Source organism: Kogia breviceps, chromosome 12 (genome assembly GCF_026419965.1).
Source record: "Kogia breviceps isolate mKogBre1 chromosome 12, mKogBre1 haplotype 1, whole genome shotgun sequence".
NCBI classification, from domain to species: domain Eukaryota; kingdom Metazoa; phylum Chordata; class Mammalia; order Artiodactyla; family Physeteridae; genus Kogia; species Kogia breviceps.
The window spans coordinates 95,738,015-95,743,955 of record NC_081321.1 but is presented as its reverse complement, the minus strand read 5'-3'; the positions used below and the strand labels follow the sequence as shown (position 1 = coordinate 95,743,955).

Below are 5,941 nucleotides of genomic sequence, written 5' to 3'. Positions count from 1 at the left end.
TTTGCATTTCCAGAATTACTAACAATGTTGAGTATCTTTTAATGTGCTTATTGGGCATTTGTATACCTTCATGTGTGAAGTGTCCAAGTCTTTTGCCCATTTTTATAACTTGGGTTGTTGTCTTTTTTTTTTTATTACTGAGTTGTAGGAATTTTTAAAAGTGTAATCTGAATATAAGTCCTTTGTCATATATATGTGTTGTGAATATTTTTTCCCAATCTAAGATTTACCTTTTCTTTTCTTTTTTGAAGGGTATAAAATTTTAATATTGATGAAGTCCAGCTTATCAAGTTTTTCTTTTATGATTAGTGCTTTCTGTGTTTTAAGACATTTTTGTCTATCCTAAGTTTGCAAAGTTGAACCAACTTTGTATAACTGGTATAAACTCCATATGGATATGATTATCATTTTTATATATAGCTGGATTCAATTTGCTAATACTTTGTTTTACAACTCAGTAGTAATATTTTTTAATTTGCTAATTTTTTGTCTATGTTCATGAATGATATTACCTGCAATTTTCTTTTTATATAATGTCAGTTTTTTGTATCAGTTATGCTGGCCTCATAGAACAAGTTGGGAAGTGTTCCGTTCTCTTCTACTTTTGAAGGAGTTTATGTAAGATTGGTGTTTTATCTTCCTTAAATATTTGGTATGGCTCTGTATGCTGCGCGGAGACCCCCTGCACCGCTGCGAACATGGCGCTGCGAACACGGCGCTGCGAACACGGCGCTGCGAACACGGCGCTGCGAGCGGCGCGGAGCGTGCGGGCCGCGGTCTGCAGCCTGCGCGCGATCTCTGCGCCCAACGCGCCCTGCCCGCCGCGGCCCTGGGGACTGCGGGTGGGCGCCGGCCGGGCGCTGCGCGCGGGCCCCGCTCTGTTGTCGGGTCGTAAATTCACAGACAAAGATGAATGGGTAACAACAGAAAACGGTGTTGGACCTGTGGGAATCAGCAATTTTGCACAGGAAGCTTTGGGAGATGTTGTTTATAAACCATAGTCTGCCTGAAGTTGGGACAAAGTTGAACAAACGAGGAATTTGGTGCTTTGGAAAGTGTGAAAGCTGCTCGTGAACTCTCTTCTCCTCTATCAGGAGAAGTAACTGAAATTAATGAAGCTCTAGCAGAAAATCCAGGACTCGTCAACAAATCTTGTTATGAAGATGGTTGGCCCATCAAGATGACACTCAGTAACCCTTCAGAACGAGATGAACTAATGAGTGAAGAAGCATATGAGAAATACATAAAATCTATTGAGGAGTGAAAATGGAACCCCTAAGTAAACTAGTTTGAAACAACTTAATCTAGCACAGTTGTCTGAAATTAGTGGTGGCTAGATTTTTAAAAAGCAACTTTTAGCAGAAGAAACTACTTGCAACAATATTGCCTGAAAAAAATACTGCTTAACTTCCTAATGATCGCAGATAAACACTATACATCTTTTTCACAACACCCTGTGATATTTAGGCTAGTCTCCAGTTATAATACTCAGAATTCCTGAAATTATCTGTGATAAAACTAGTTATAAAAATTATGTAATTCAAGGATAACATTGTTATCTTAACCTTATATAATATTGTAACTTGCTTACAGCCATCCCTGGATTTGGGTCAAAATACTCAATGAACTTGCCACTGGAAATAAATGACAGTGGAGAAAAGTTTGTTAGTTATACAGTATCCAGTGAAGAACATTACTATCTTAATTTTGCAATATACTGTGTTTGCTGGTGCTATTTTTATACAGTGAAGCAACAGCCTTGCAGGAAAATAAGAAACAGTTTAATAATAAAATATTCAACTTCTTAAAAAAAAAAATTTTGTGTAATCACCAATGAAGCATCTGGGCCTGGAGTTTTCTAGTGGGAAGTTTGTTAATTATGAATTCAATTTCTTTATTATAGATCTTGAACTATTCATATATTTTATGTTTTTGTATGTTTTGGTAAATTATATTTTTCAAGAAATTTATCCATTACATTTAAGTTGTTAAACATATTGGCATAAGGTTATTCATAATTTTATCTTATTGTTCTGTAGGTTTTGTAGAGATGTCCTGTCTTTCATTACTGTTGTTGGTGATTTATGTTTTCTCTCTTTAATGAATCAAGAGATTCATCAGTTTTATTGGATGCTTATTCCATTTACCTTTAATGTAATTACTCATATGATTGGATTCCAGTCTGCCATCTTGATATTTGTTTTCTTTTTGTCCCCTCTGTTTTTTGTTCTTTTATTTCTCCGTTCCTGGATTGTTTGGGTTAGTTATTTTTAAGTAATTCGTTCTTTTCTTCTGTTGACGTTTTAGCTAGCTCTTTGATCATTTTTGTTTGTTTGTTTTCTGTACATGGGCCTCTCACTGTTGTGGCCTCTCCCGTTGCGGAGCACAGGCTCCGGATGTGCAGGCTCAGCGGCCATGGCTCACGGGCCCAGCCGCTCTGTGGCATGTGGGATCTTCCCGGACTGGGGCACGAACCCGTGTCCCCTGCATCGGCAGGCGGACTCTCAACCACTGCGCCACCAGGGAAGCCGTGATCATTTTTTAAGTGGTTACTTTAGGGATTACAGTATCCGTCCTTAATTTATCACAGCTGATTCACGTTTAATGAAACCTTACAATAGTATCGTTGTATTTACACCTTTATTGTCCTTTGTACTGTTGTCACTTATTTTACTTCTATAAATGATATAAACTTCGTGATCCACTATTTTTATTTTAAAAAGGCAATTGATTTTTTTTTAAACTTTTTTTAAAAAAAATATTTTTTAAATTTTGGCTGCATTGGGTCTTCGTTGCTGTGCGGGGGCTTTCTCTAGTTGCGGTGAGCAGGGGCTACTCTTCGTTGTGTTGCGTGGGCTTCTCATTGCAGTGGCTTCTCTTGTTGCGTGCAGAGCACAGGCTCTAGGCACACGGGCCTCAGTAGTTGTGGCATGCGGGCTCAGTAGTTGTGGCTCAGTAGTTGTGGCGCACGGGCTTAGTTGCTCCGAGGCATGTGGGATCTTCCTGCTCCAGGACTCAAACTCGTGTCCCCGGCATTGGCAGGTGGGTTTTTTTTTTTTTTCTGGTACGCAGGCCTCTCACTGTGTGGCCTCTCCCGTTGCGGAGCACAGGCTCTGGACGCGCAGGCTCAGCGGCCATGGCTCACGGGCCTAGCCGCTCCACGGCATGTGGGATCTTCCCAGACCGGGGCACGAACCTGTGTCCCATGCATCGGCAGGCGGACTCTCAACCACTGTGCCGCCAGGGAAGCCTGGCAATTGATTTTTTAAAAAAACTTAAGAAAAGAAAGAACAGTAGTTTTATTCACCCACATATTTGCCATTTTCAATGTGCTTCTTTCCTTTTTGTGGATCTGAATTGTTATCTCTCCCTCCAGCCTGAAGAATTTTCTGTAGCATTTCTTGCAGTAAGGGTCTGTTGGCTACAAATTATCCCGGCTTTTGCTTTTCTGAAAATGTCTTTGTTTCACTAAAAATTTTTGAAAATTGTGGCAAAAATACACATAAAATTTACCATTTAAAAAGATTACCATTTAATTTAATTTAAGTAATTTTTAAAAAATTTATTTTTTGGCTGCATTGGGTCTTCATTGCTGTGTGTGGGCTTTCTCTAGTTGCGGTGAGCAGGGGCTACTCTTTCTTGCGGTGCACGGGCTTCTCATTGCAGTGGCTTCTCTTGCGGAGCATGGGCTCTAGGCACACGGGCTTCAGTAGTTGCGGCATGTGGGTTCAGTAGTTGTGGCTCGTGGGCTCTAGAGCGCAGGCTCAGTGGCTGTGGCGCACGGGCTTGGTTGCTCTGTGGCACGTGGGATCTTCCCGGAATAGGGCTCAAACCCGTGTCCCCTGCATTAGCAGGTGGATTCTTAACCACTGCACCACCAGGGAAGGCCCAGATTTACCATTTTGAAGTGTCCAGTTCTGTGCCATTAAGTACCTTCACACTGCTGTGCAGCCATCACCACCATCTACCTCCAGAACTTTCTCATCTTCCCAAACTGAAACTCCATCCTCATTAGACAGAGTATGTATTGAATATGATCACATGAGTTTCAACAAGGATGCTAAGACCATTTTATGGGGAAAGAAGATTTTTCAACAAATAGTGCTGGAACACAGCATTGTAAATTAACTATACTCCAATAAAAATTAATTTAAATAAATAAAATTAAAAGAAAAAACAAATAGTGCTGGGAAAACTGGATCTCTACATACAAAAAAAAAATTAAGTTGGACCCTTACCTTTACGTCATACACAAAATTTAACTCAAAATGGACTAAAGAACTAAGAGACCTCAGAGATGTAACTATAAATACCTAAGTGATCTAATTATAAAGACCTAACAACTAAAACTATAAAACTCTTAGAAGAGGGCTTCCCGGGTGGCGCAGTGGTTGAGAATCCGCCTGCCGATGCAAGGGACACGGGTTCGTGCCCCGGTCTGGGAAGATCCCACATGCTGCGGAGCGGCTGGGCCCGTGAGCCATGGCCGCTGAGCCTGCGCGTCCGGAGCCTGTGCTCCGCAACGGGAGAGGCCACAACAGTGAGAGGCCCGCGTACTGCAAAAAAAAAAACCAAACAAAAAAACCCCCAAAAAACTCTTAGGAGAAAACTTCATGACATTGATTCAGCAATGATTTCTTGGATATAACACCAAAGCACAGGCAACAAAAGTAAAAATCCATTAATTGGACTACATCAAAATTAAAAACTTCTTTTCATCAAAGGACACAATCAACAGGCTGAAAAGGCAACCTATGGAAGAAAATATTTTCAAATCGTGGATCTGATAAGGGATTAATATTTCAGAATATGTAAAGAACTCTTACAACTCAACAAAAAACCCCCCAATTTGCCTGATTAAAAAATGGGCAACGGAGGGACTTACTTCCCTGGCAGTCCAGTAGTTAAGACTCCACACGTCCACTGCAGGGGGCACAGTTATGATCCCTGGTCGGGGAACTAAGGTCCCTAGCAAGACGCGTGGTGTGGCCAAAAAAATTAAAAAATTTTTAAAAGTTTAAAAAAAAATGGTCAAAAGACTTGAATAGATATTTCTCCAAAGAAGATATACAAATGGCCACAAGCACATGAAAGAGTACGCAACACCATCCTTAGGGGAGATGCAAATCAGAACCGCAAGAGGAAATAACAAGTGTTTCGGTTTTTTTTTTTTTTTTTTTTTTTTTTTTGCGGTACGCGGGCCTCTCACGGCTGTGGCCTCTCCCGTTGCGGAGCACAGGCTCCGGACGCGCAGGCTCAGCGGCCACGGCTCACAGGCCCAGCCGCTCCGCGGCGTGTGGGATCCTCCCGGACCGGGGCACGAACCCGCGTCCCCTGCATCGGCAGGCGGACTCTCAACCACTGCGCCACCATAGTGCAAAATAAAAATAGTAAAAAGAAAAAAAAGGAAAATAACAAGTGTTGGCGAGAGAATGGAGAAATTCAAACTCTTTTGCTCTGCTACTAGGAATGTGAAATGGGGGAACAGCCACTGTGGAAAACAGTATGGCAGTATTTCGAAAAACTAAAAGTTTCAGGGGACGTCCCTGGGCGTCCAGTGGTTAGGACTCTGCGCTTCCAATGCAGGGGGCTCGGGTTCGATCCCTGGTTGGGGAACTAAGATTCCACATGCTGTGTGCTGTGGCAAAAAAAACCCCAAAATGAAAACCCTAAAAGTTTCAGATTTGTGAGATGAAATGCGTTCTGCACGTTGGGTGCACAGCCGTGTGAATGTGTCTGACGCTGCTGAACGATAACACATACAAATGGTTAAGATGTTTAATTTTATGTTATGCATATTTTACCACATTTAAAAAATATTTGAGAGAGAAAAAAGTACACTAATTCCAATTTCCAGTTTTTGGTGATTATGAATAATGCTGCTGCTGCAGACATTCTCATACAGGTTTTTGTATGAACATATGTTTTCCTCTCTCTAGGG

General features: G+C 41.5%; 1 pseudogene; it reads left to right on the top strand.

Annotated features, from left to right (window-relative positions):
* Window positions 1-698: 698 nt before the first annotated feature.
* Window positions 699-1,264, top strand: LOC131767293 (glycine cleavage system H protein, mitochondrial-like; annotated as a pseudogene).
* Window positions 1,265-5,941: the final 4,677 nt, after the last annotated feature.